This window comes from Cnephaeus nilssonii (assembly GCF_951640355.1).
Source record: "Cnephaeus nilssonii genome assembly, chromosome: 5".
NCBI lineage: Eukaryota > Metazoa > Chordata > Mammalia > Chiroptera > Vespertilionidae > Cnephaeus > Cnephaeus nilssonii.
The window spans coordinates 48,659,132-48,671,649 of NC_137076.1; the positions used below are offsets into that span (position 1 = coordinate 48,659,132).

Below are 12,518 nucleotides of genomic sequence, written 5' to 3' on the forward strand. Positions count from 1 at the left end.
GTGTCCTTTTGCCTTGAGAACATGTGTTACAGTCATCCTCCTTTATCCACGGTTTTACTTTCCATGGTTTCAGTTACGCACCATCAGACCAGTTCTGAAAATATTGTATTTTATGTGTGTGTGTGTGTGTGTCTGTGTGTGTGTCTGTGTGTGTGTCTGTGTGTGTGTGTGTGTGTGAGAGAGAGAGAGAGAGAGAGAGAGTGCTCACGTGCACATTCACATAACTTTTATTACATTATATTGTTATAACTGTTCTATTTTATTATTAGTCATTGTTGTTAATCTCTTACCATGCATAATTTATAAATTAAACTTTATCAGAAGTATATATTTATGTACAGGAAAATTATAGTATATATAAGGCTTGATACTATCTGTGGTTTCAGGCATCAATTGAGGGTCTTGGAACGCATCCTCGAAGATAAGGATTGACTACTGTACTTTAATTCACTTCTAAGGGAGACAGTTGAAATGGTGAAATTTTATAATGGATTTACCTGAAATAAGCTTTTTCAAGTTATAGCCTGATATCAGAACTAATTCTCCTTAATCTCTTAAACCCAAGAAGTATACAATGAAAATGATGTGATTACAAAGCAGCATTAGATCTTAAATCAAAGACAGATACAGAATTTTTAAAAAGATTTTCAGTGTCAGATAAAATGGGGAAAGTTTCCACTTAAACTACCCTCAGCAGAGTGTGTATTTACCTCAGCAACTGAATATCTACTCAGCAGTGTTACTGAGTGAAACAGATTCTGACAGCTTTTGCCAGGACCTGATGAAGAGAAAAAAATGTGCTTTCAAACCAAAATGAGCTTTATTATAGCTTAAATCAAGCTGCGGTATCTATACTTCTGTAAAACTCTATTCTCTGATTTTTTTCTGCTACAATTTATCTCCAATCTCCCTTCCTTCACACCCCTTTCTCCTCACATGCCTTAAATAAGGCCATTCTCTAAAACTTTTCCTCTAGGCTTAATCTTTCTCTCTTCCAAACCAGTTTCCTCATGCGCACATTGTAAACTTTCCAAGAAAATATTCTTGATTATATCCAATTTACTTCTGTCTTCTCTATATATGAGGACTGTGGAAATAGTACCCATTTCCCCATACCTCAAATTCCAAATCTTAGATATTGCTATAGAATAAAAATACGCAAAAACATCAACTCATGCTTTGGAATATTACATTTTACTTCATATTAGCCTGAATGTGTTAGGTCCACTGGAAGAGTCTATATATCTCAGGAAAATTTTGAACCTAACATAAAATTTAGTCCTGTTTTCTCCTAGTATGGTAAGTGCTGAGGCCCAGAAACTCCTCATACATTTTAAGTTGTGTTTACTTGTTAAGCTCTAGTTTAATTTCTTTGCTGCTCTTTTTTCTCCACCAAGAATATAGGAAACTATGAGTGAAGAAACCCAGTGATCCACAGAATTTGGCATAAGGAAAATACATTTATTCTCTTTGCCTCCTTCCTCTACTTCATATCCTGGCCTTTTACATTAGGGGAAGAAACATAGCATGTATTCTATTTCTTTTATTCTGTTGTCTGTATTCTATTTTTATAATGAATAGACAAACATGTAAATTGACCATACCTCTACTACGCCCACAGCCAATCAGAGTGAGTATGCAAATTAACCCAACAAAGATGGCGGGTTAATTTTCATATGCAGGCGCGAAGTGGCTGGGAGGGGCGGGATGCCTGCTATGAGGGTGAGGGGGACAGCGGAAGGAGCTACAGGAACGGTGCTCCAGATGGAAGCGAGGACTTGCCAGCTCCCGGGCGGCTGGGAGTGAAGCCAGGGGAAGGAAGGCCTATTCTTGCACGAATATCATGCAACGGGCCTCTAGTTTTTATATATTCATTGTCCCCGGATATCTATGTAGCAATGTCCTCAGGACTGGCATCTTCCTGGTGGCCTGAGAATTCTGGAATTTCAATACTAAAGCTTGTTTCAATTACCCCTTCTTACAGATTGCATGATTCAATACAAGCTAAGATACATTTAAATGCTTGATCCAAAGTAATGATAACATGCATTATTTATTGTTTCATAACAAATTAGTCCCAATTTTATTGGCTTAAAACAACATGCATTAATTATCTCACAGACTTTCTGAGGATGGAGAATTTGGGAGTGGCTTACTTAGCTAAGTGGTTCTGGCTGGAGCCTCTAGTGAGTTTGCAGTCTTCATCTGATCTCCTTTCTTCAATCATTTCTACTTTCTTATCACAGAAGTAATCCATTTAACCTTTATTTGGTTTATTAAATGCCTGTTAAACTGATGAACAGTCTGTGCCTATGTTAAATTCTCAGAAGGATCTAAATGAAATAGTAAGCATGCTGTCATGTGTTGAGTCCTATAACTCAAACAAGGTTTACTTTCACTAACTCATCATGTGAACTCTCTTTGGGGGGCAGCAGAGGCATAGATATAAAGAGGATGGTCTCAATAATTTATATTCCGTAGTTCCTACAAAAACTACTATAAAGCTCACTGCCCTGAAATATTTTTGCTTCTCTATTAGGTTTTATAGCTGATGATATAAACAGTAACATTATCTCAGATGTTTACAGGAAAAATAAACAGTTGAAACAATAAAACAGAAGGCTTAGGAAACATTAAGGAATTTTGTCCATAATGATCAAATTTTAGAAATGAATTCGTACTAAAGATACAAATTCAGGTAGAAAAAAGACACATACCAATATTATATTGTCTATGGCATATAAGGTGATAAAAACACTTAAAATATGTTTTAAGATATTAAGAATCATTTTTAACACACAAGCCACTTTTAATGGCTCATAATCTGATAGATCCATAACAGTTGAATAAATTATTATAAAATTTCTTATAAATTATCAGTTTGGGTTTTTATGGGAAGATAATAAAATTCATTTTCTTTGCTTCAATATAGAAACTTATAAAAACATTTTACTAATTATCATGTGCCCCATAAAAAAATATATCATGGCATAATAAAACATAGAACTAAGAAATATTTTAAAGTATTATCAACATTACAGTTTAATAATCTATTTAAATGTGGACTAAAAAATACAGTCAGTTTTTGTCATTTTCAGTAGTTATTTTCTAAACAGTCACTGTGAGCAATGAATTAGCAAATACTGAACCACTGTTTCTGGAGAAATACTGGATTAGGTCCCTGCGAGTATCTGGTCACATTTCCATCAACTGTTCAATGAAAAACTTGGTTTTATGTCTGTTTCTGTTGACAGATACCTTATTTCATACATATTGTTGCTTCATTAACACTGAAATCACAATTAATAGCACTATAACTCATGCCTGAATGACACATCTAATTAATATGCATATTTTCTCTATAAGACACAGCACAGTTTTCTTGCACTTGGAAATGCTAGATAGCACTTCAGCACTATGCTTGGGGCCATGTTAAACAGTGAAATCACCACCAAATGCAGAAAAATGTGAAAAATGTGGCACTAAGTAGACTGCAAACCAGAGACTTGTTCATAGTATGGGACTAGAAGCAGAGGGCAAAGTCCACTTGTTTGACCTCACAGGGGATGTGTGCATCAGTGATTCAAATTTATTCCCCTGTGCATATGGACAACAGTGAAAGTGCTGAGGCTGTTGTTTTTGGGGTTACAAATAAATGTTAGTGAGTAGGTAAATTTATAATTACAGAATCTGTGAATAATGACTGAGCTTGAATACATTTCAAATGATAACTTTGAAATTTAAAGACAGTAATTTTTTTCTGACTCCTACAAACTGGGTTAATTTGATATAGTGCTGACAAATGATTCTCCTATTCAAACCTTCCTCCACTTCACTGGTCATTGTTTACCCTGCTAGTTAGCCGCACGCCAGTAAAGCTTCACCTTGACTTTCAGCATTACGGTATATGACTCTCCACCTTTGTATCTCCCATTTGGTTCTTCAATTTACAAGTCCAAGCACTTTAATATATATATATATATATATATATATATATATATATATATATATATATTATTTACAAGTCCAAGCACTTTAATTATATATATATATATATATATATATATATATATATATATATATATATATAGAGAGAGAGAGAGAGAGAGAGAGAGAGAAACATCAATGACAAGAGAGAATCATTGATTGGCTGCCTCCAGCATGCCTCCTACTGGGGATCAAGCCCACAGCCTGTGCATGTGCCCTTGACCGGAATTGAACACAGGACCTTTTAGTCTGCAAGCTGATACTCTATCCACTGAGCCAAACCACCTACGGTTCAACTCTCTATCATCTTGACCAACATTTTCCTAGACCATGTCATGTTATTTAGCAAGTATTCATTTTCTTTCTGTTGTATTTACAAATCTTTGAATAAATCACATCTCTGATGACATGACTCCATTTCCCTATTAGCCCTTAATTCTTAAAAAATCTGGCCAATGCATACATACAAAATCCAATTAAAGTTATATTCTTCACTGACACTGGACCTTTTTTTCATCAATTTGATGATTTTGGCTTAACTCTCATTTAAACATGAAACACTTACTGCCACTCTTTAATGCTTTTGATCACTCCATGAATCCTGCCTTTCTTTCTTGCTTTTCATTGCTGCTGTTTCTCTCTCTAACCATCTTTTCTTGTTCTTCTTTCCCACTGTTAGCAGGCATTTCTAACACTGGGGATATTCAAACATTTTACTACCTTGATATAAATTTAGAGGACCAAGGTGGAGTCTCTCCTGCCAAGCATGCCACGTCAGCAAACTGAGCTTTTGTGTTCCTGTAAATGCTCTGCTTGACCATGGAAGGTGGTCAATTCTGTCAGCCAATCCCCAATGCCAAGCCAACTCTGGGCTTTATATTTACTCCCTTGTCCTGTGACCTTTCTAAATAAGACCAGGTACGCAACCCCATCCAGTCGTGCCATGTTTTCGCATTGCCTCTGCTAATGCTCTATAAAACTCACTCTTGCCCCAAATCCCTTGGGAAGAGTGCTCACTGCTCATGAGGCACTGAACCCTCCTCCCCAATCCATGTAATGTTTTCCCTTGAATTAAGAACATCAAACTTGTGACTAAATTGTTTTAGTGTTGTCTTTTGACTACAACCCACAATATCAAATGTATTTTACATCATTACTTAGTACATGCACACACACACACACACACACACACACAGAAACATAAAAATAATTGAAATAAGTTTATAAAATAATTGTTCCCCTTATTAATTGCAAAGCACTCTGATATGAGGTTTCTATTATATTATATTTGTCAAGATTAATAAACAGAAATATCTATTAAATTGGAGTTGGGAGAGCCTATAGGGGGAGTTCTCATACTCTAAACTCATTGTCAATTACCCCGACCAGGGAGAGATGTACTTTCCATCTCCAGCAGGAATTCAGTTTTCTATTATACTATTCCTTTGATTCTACTTCATAAAGTAAGTCACAAAACTGCCATTCTCCACAGCATTTTCTCAATCGCTCGGTATTTTTATTCCAGCAACTGTCATCAGTTTAGCTCAAATAAACTCGAAAATTCTCTACAGGTTTGGACCTTTCTTACATAAACAAAACTGTGATTTAAAAATATGTGTAAAATATAATATTACAAATGAAGCTGAAAAGAGTTACTGAGATTTTATAAAAACAAACCATGTCTTTTATGAAATAATATGTATTTAGAAACATATGAAGTAAAATCTTAGCCAAATTCTAGTCAAATTTGCTACTTATATAGAGTGGGGCAAAAGTAGATTTACAGTTGTTCATATGGAAAATAATTAATAAATAGTAATACAAGAATAAACTGTGTTTCACATACTCACAACTATAAACCTCCTTTTACCCACCTTGAATTTCTGGTTAATTGAGGGATTTCTAGTGGTGTCAAACCTTTTCTTTTATAAAGCTTTCCTGTCATCCCTCTTAATTTGCAGCCTGAGGTTCTATCTAAATTGGATAGCATTAAAAGTGACTAAGTTCTGAATGAAGGGCAATGTGGCTGTGTCATGATCTAAATACATTAGCTTTATTGCAAGAATTTTGGGACATTCATTTCATTTGGGTAAAGGTATAATTTCACTTATTTATTAATGCCTGCTTGTATGCCAGTAACTTGAAGCCTTTTATTGTAGTTTTAAAAAACATTATTTTTAAATTTGACAATAGTCTAATTTTTTTTATTATGAGACTGGTATTTGAGAAGTTTTTAAAAACTTCAGTAGGATGTAGAAAAAGAGGCATCCCTAGAGATCTTCTTTATCACATGGTTAGACTGTACTGGTAGTAGGCAGTCCTTGACATCTTTGCTTTTCCTGCTGGATTGTAGTGTTCAGGTTGCTTTGTCAGGGAGCAATACATTTCCAGTAATTCAAACATGTTTTGAGCACAAGAAAGTGTTTTGACAAAATCTGAAAATACCTTGTACTTAGAGACTTTGGTAACCCATTAAGTCATGATCTCTTCAAGATTTCCAGTTATAAACCTATGACATTGTAAGTAAGCACCGATGCTAAAATAGACCATCTCTTGAAAACTTGAAATCTCTTTTAAAGGATATGTGTATGTCATTCTTTTTTCCATTTCTTTCAACTCCCTAGAAAATTCACAGAATTTACTCTTCATTATATATTGATGGAATATTTCTGACAGAAAGAAAGCATTCTATATTTTTAATCATTTTAACCTTCACTCAAGGACATTTTTTATTGGAGAGAGAGAGAGAGAGAGAGAGAGAGAGAGAGAGAGAGAGAGAGAGAAAGACCTCAGTATGAAAGAGAAACATCCATCATTTGCCTCCGTATGTACCCCAATGAGATTGAACCTGCAACCTAGGTATGTGCCCTGACCAGAAATCAAGTCTGCAACCTTGCAACCTTTTGGTGTATGGGGCAATGCTCTGACCAACGGAGCCACCCAGCCAGGGCAAGAACACATTCTAAACTGAATACTATTATTATCTTACAGAAAGCATTTCTTTCCTCCATATCTTGCATTGATAAGTACATGTTTAAATATAGCAAGAGAGCATCTTTGCTTTAAACATTTATGGTGTACTCTTTATTATTTTAATAAATGCTCAAACAAATGACACAAACTTGGTCATTTCAAGGACTGTACAACCTTAAGGTACATACAGAATAAGAATCAGGAGACCTGGATTCCTGCCCCAGCTCTGCCACCAATCATCAGTCATGTTGGTTTATCCCCAATCTTTCAATGATGTTCTTCAAGCTTTTAGCTCACTAATTCCAGAATTTTTCAATGAGAATACTATGTGTACCAGTTAATAATGAAGATTTTTTTCAATAGATGGAGTTACACATATGTTGATATATAGGCGATTTGAAATATATGCTATTTTGTTGCATTGACAGCAAGCTTCAAAACTTCATATGTCATATTTGCTGGTGTTAACATCATAGATATTTTTACGCTTAAAAATGTCAAATTTCATGCCAAAAAAAAGAGCATTTGCAGGAAGTTTTAATTCATTACTTTATTTTGAAGAAAAGTGCTGCTGAAGGTTATCATATACTTCAGGAAGCTTATGGTGAACATGCTCCATCTCAAGATACTTGTGAATGCTGGTTTAAATGCTTTAAAAGTGATGATTTTGATGTGAAAGACAAAAAACATCCAGGTAAACAGAAAAAGTTTGAAGACCAACAATTACAAACATTATTGGATGAAGATGCGTGTCAAACTCAAAAACAACTTGCAGGAAGATTAAACTTTGCTCAGCAAACAATTTCCGATCATTTACAAGCAATGGGAAAGATTTTAAAGGAAGGAAAATGGGTGCCACATCAACTGGGAACGAAGGACAAATGGAAAACTGAAAAGTCATCAGTAAAATGTTGCTTCAATGGCATGAAAGAAAGTCTTTTTTGCATCGAACTGTGATTGACAATAAAAAGTGGGTTTATTTTGATAATCCCAAATGCACAAAATCATGGGTTGATCCAGGTCAACCATCAACATCGACTGGAAGGACAAATCGCTTCGGAAAGAAGACAATGCTCTGCGTTTGGTGGGATCAGGAAGGTGTGGTGTATTATGAGCTTCTAAAACCAGGTGAAACCATTAATACTGATCGCTACTGACAACAAATAATCAATTTGAACCACGCTTTGATTGTGAAATGACCAGAATGTGCCAGAAGACACGGCAAAGTATTTTTGCTTCATGATAACACATCATCACACACTTCAAAACCAGTTAAAGACACGTTAAAAGATCTTGCCTGGGAAGTATTAACCCACCCGCCGTATTCACCAGACATTGCTCCTTCAGATGACCACTTGTTCTGATCGATGACACATGCACTTTCTGAGCAGCACTTCAAAGCATACGAAGAAGTGGAAAATTGGGTCTCTGAATGGTTTGCCTCAAAACAAGAAAAGTTCTATTGAGACGGTATCCACAAATTACCTGAAAGATGGGGGAAATGTGTAGCTAGCGATGGACATTACTTTGAATAACGCACTTTTGATGTTTCTCTTGAAATTATCGTGTTTTCTTTGATTACAAAATCCGCCATTATTAACCAGTACACCTAGTATAGGTAAATAATTCATTAGATATGACCACTAAGTACCAGCATTTGAAGTAACATGAATATGTGTGTTTTTTGTTGTTGTTATTGTTGTTTTAATATATATATATTTATTGATTTTAGACAGGGAGAGAGATAGAAACATCAATGATGAGAGAGAATCATTGATCAGCTGCCTCCTGCATACCCCCTGCTGGGGATTGAGCTGGCAACCTGGGCATGTGCCCTTGACCAGAATTGAACCTGGGACCCTTCAGACCACAGGCAGACATTCTATCCACTGAGCCAAACCAGTTAGGGCTGAATATGTTTTATTATTATATAGTTTTACTTTGAAAAGACTTTAGCCATCTTTTAGAGATGATTTTCCCCACAAATATTGGTGTCTGGACTACCCCAACCCTAATTCTTCATCTTGCTTTACATGTCTGCATCATTTGAACTCTGTCTCCAGATATTCAAGCCTTCCTGGATTTTTCCCATTACTCCCATAGCTTGTTTTTTTAAAAGGTTCAATTATACCATTTTCTCTTTTAAGAATCATCTCAATTTTTTACAATGGCATGGCTAAGAGAAATATTTAGAAAAATATTTCCAGGCAGAGTTGAATTTAAATTATCCTCCAAATACTACATTCAGTCCTTTTCTTATTGTAATATTTTATCAAAGGCACACAAAAATTAATCAATTGCTTTTATTATGTGACCGTAAAGTATCAACTCTACTGCCTTCAATAAAGAACCAATAATTACTTTTATAACATTAAGTCATCTGTAAAGATAATAGCAATTGAGACTTTCATGCACCTATGACTAATCCATTATAAACCAACGTCAATCTTAAAAATGCAATTCTAGAATAAGTGCCATTACCGTGATTACAAATAAGAAAGAAGGAGAAATTTGGTTATAGATGAAAAAGGAAAATAGATTTTATATTGTGGGTCTATATATAAATAAAATTATATCCTCCCCCCATATATGTTAGATTTCTTATACAAATAATTGTATGAACCATTCCATTCTCTTCAAAAGGATAACTCTTTATAAAAAAAACCAGAGGCCCAGTGCACAAAATTCGTGCACTTGGGGGTGCGGGGCGCCCCACAGCCTTGCCTGTGCCCTCTCACAGTGCGGGAGCCCCATGATCGATGGCTCCAAAGAGATGGGCCCCACCCACCCATCCAGGGCTCCTCGATGGATTGCCCCAAAGAGGTAGGCCAGAGGTGGGGGTCCTGCTGCCGCGCAGAGACGCAGAACCCCCAGCCTCACTGTGTGGAGCCACAGGACGCCCAGGCCTCGCCGCACAGAACCACGGGGCCCGCGTCTGTACTGCATGGAGTCGCGGGACCCCCATGCTTCACCACGCGGAGCCACAGGCCCCGCCTCTGCACCACGCACGCAGTGTCAAGCCCCCGCCCACCCGCGCTCACATGCAGCCTCACCCACCCGCGCACACCTGCTGTGCACACAGCCTCCTGGTGATCACTCATTGTGGCATGAGGGTGTCACCCGTGAGGGCGTGACAACCACATAGGCTTTTATTAATAGGACTAGTGTTCCCAGTGCACGAAATTCGTGCACGGAGGGGGTGGGGTGTCCCTCAGCTCAGCCTGCACTCTCTCCAATCTAGGACCCCTCGAGGGATGTCCGACTGCCGTTTAGGCCCGATCCAGGTAGAATCGGGCCTAAACGGGCAGTTGGACATCCCTCTCACAATCCAGGACTTCTGGCTCCCAACTGCTCGCCTGCCTGCCATCCTGATTGCCCCTAACCACTTCTGCCTGCTAGCCTGATCACCTCCTAACCACTCCCCTGCCAGCCTGATTGATGCATAACTGCTTCCCTGCCAGCCTGATTGCCCCTAACTGTCCTCCCCTGCAGGCCTGGTCACCCCTAACTGTCCTCCCCTGAAGGCCTGGTCCCCCCAACTGCTCTCCCCTGCAGGCCTGGTCCCTCCCAACTGCCCCCCCTGCTGGCCATCTTGTGGCGACCATCTTGTGTCCACATAGGGTCAGTCATCTTTGACCACATGGGGACAGCCATATTGTGTGTTGGAGTGATGGTCAATTTGCATATTATTCTTTTATTAGATAGGAGGATAGGATAGGATAGAGGCCTGGTGCACGGGTGGGGGCCAGCTGGTTTGCCCTGAAGGGTGTCCCAGATCAGGGTGGGGGTTTCCCTGGGGCGTGGGGTGGCCTGGGTGAGGGTCCTGTGGTGGTTTGCAGGCTGGCCACCACCCCCGGCGACCCAAGCAGAGGCCCTGGTATCTGGGATTTATTTATCTTCTATAATTGAAACTTTGTAGCCTTGAGCGGAGCCAAGCCTCCTGCTCGCTCTGTGGCCACAGCCATTTTTGTTTGGATTTACTTATCTTCTATAATTGAAACTTTGTAGCCTTAAGTGGAGGCCAAGGCAGGCCAGGGCTGCAGAAACTTGGCTTTCTCCATTGCCAGGAGCAACTCAAGCCTCCTGCTCTCTCCAGCTCCTTGGCTGCCGCCATTTTTGTTGGGATTTATTTATCTTCTATAATTAAAACTTTGTAGCCTTAAGCAGAGGCCAAGGCAGGCCAGGGCAGGCGGAAAGCTTGGCTTTCTCCATTGCCAGAGAAACCCAAGCCTCCTGCTCTCTCCGTGGCCACAGCCTTCTTGGTTGGGTTAATTTACATACTCGCTCCTGATTGACTGGTATGCGTGGCTTGTGGGTGTAGCAGAGGTATGGTCAATTTGCATATTACTCTTTTATTAGATAGGATTGGATAACTCTCAAATTATGCTTATTTTTCTATTTCTATTAATTTTCTGCTATGTTTAACATAAGCAAGAAAATATTTTCAGCAAATTGAACAATCAAAAACTCAAGTAAAAAGTCAAGTAGGGACTCAAGTGACTTGAAGAACTCTGGCAAGTTACATATATGCATACCATGCTGCTTTTGGTTTCCCATCTCTTCCTTGCTTCAAACCACCATACAAGCTCCTCCCTCCTCCTCTGCTTCCCCCTCCCCGTCCTTCTTCTCCTTCTTCTCCTTCTTCTCCTTCTTTTCCTTCTCCTTCTCCTTCTCCTTCTCCTTCTCCTTCTCCTTCTCCTTCTTCTTCTAGCAGCCTGTAAATTTTTAGCATCCTTTTGGCTTTTTCAAAGTTGTGACAGTCAACTGCTTTGGCAATTTTTGCACAAAGCTCTCCAACAGGTAGCTGGTTGCTGAGTTCCTCAGACTCCCTAATATCCCACTCCACAGCCTTGACTGTGGTCTTTTCAAGGCCCAACCTGTCAAATTTTTTTTTTTTATTAACAGGGAGTTCAAACCTATCATTGACTGCAAAATACTGAGTACACTCCTTCCACTGGGTTTTACTTGAGGACTGTTCACTATGAGATTTTTCTTCTTTCTTCACTTTACCTATTCTGGAACATTTCCTTTTGTTTCCTTCTGAATTTTGAAGTTGAGGTTTTCTGTTCAGAAAGTTTCTTATGCAATTCTTGAAATTTAATCCACACATTTAAGAGAATTCCAGAATGACTCTCTTCATATGCATTTAACAATGGGTTCTGCTTTAGTATTTGGTCCATCTGTAGGGAAATCTAAGCTCTCTGTTTTTTGCAATGGTCTCATAATGTTTATCTTCCTATAAGTTAAGTCTAGAGTTCTCTAATGTGGATTCATTTTCAGAATTCAACCTGACATCACTTTCTTTTAAACCAGCTGCCTGGCAGCCATCTGAAGACCCTGCCCTCCCACCACTCATTTTCTAAAAATCTTTATTGTTGAGAGTATTACAGATGTCCCCATATTTTAAATAAAAGCCATTAGCTTCTACGCTGACGTCACCTTGCCATACTAGCAGTCAGCAGCTGTGCGTCACTGCAGGTTGCCCAGGACCAAACCAGAGAGGGACAGACCTGCATTACCACCATTTGTTCACCATCCAGAACTGAAATATCATTGCT

At 38.5% G+C, this 12,518-nt stretch overlaps 1 pseudogene across 1 annotated transcript; it reads right to left on the minus strand.

Annotated features, from left to right (window-relative positions):
* Positions 1–1,117: 1,117 nt before the first annotated feature.
* On the minus strand, positions 1,118–12,316 carry LOC307099038 (protein FAM204A-like; annotated as a pseudogene). Its single transcript has 2 exons — positions 11,676–12,316; positions 1,118–1,141 (listed from the first exon to the last, which is right to left on the minus strand). The product of its transcript is annotated as a protein FAM204A-like (transcript).
* Between the last annotated feature and the right edge of the window lie 202 nt (positions 12,317–12,518).